The sequence below is a fragment of the Penaeus monodon genome, chromosome 25, assembly GCF_015228065.2.
Source record: "Penaeus monodon isolate SGIC_2016 chromosome 25, NSTDA_Pmon_1, whole genome shotgun sequence".
Lineage (NCBI taxonomy): Eukaryota > Metazoa > Arthropoda > Malacostraca > Decapoda > Penaeidae > Penaeus > Penaeus monodon.
The window spans coordinates 6,888,792-6,889,417 of record NC_051410.1 but is presented as its reverse complement, the minus strand read 5'-3'; positions in this window follow the sequence as shown (position 1 = coordinate 6,889,417).

Sequence of the window (626 nt, the reverse complement as noted above, 5' to 3'; positions counted from 1 at the left end):
GGCTCGTAACATCACGACCAACCACTTTACTCTCTTAGAAATATACTGTATATTTTTTATGAATTTTCGGATTTAAATTTCCATTCAGCTATACCGAAATACGAATATATTAAAAGTACCTTCCCTGAATATGCGTTTTTACTATTATGTACGCTCATTCTGGTAAGATATTTATCTTCAAACGCTGCTTATGTACAGCCATCTACCGGCAAATTTGACAGTTTATTGTCGCAGTTTCGGAAATGAGGTTTGTTTCTAGTGCTAAGTGTGTTTCCGATTTTTTCCCCCGATATTCCTGTGAAGACGAAAGCGTAATGAAATTGTTACGAACTCAGGAGTAACACCAAATTAAATCAAGTACAATAACCATGTTACTACTGCGGAAGTTCGTCAGAGGCTTGTCAATTTCCTACTTACCTTTCCCTTCACCTTAAGGTAAGTCTGATTCGCATCTTCAAACGTACAGAATAGTGTAATGTATGAACCAATCGGATGGGGAAGATGGTGACGGAGAAGGGCCTAGGTTTATTCGGCTAAGGGAAATGCGGAGATCGGAATGAGCCACGGTTTTGCAAGAGATTTAATTCGTAAAACAAGCAAACTGGAATTTTGCGTGCGTAGGCTGG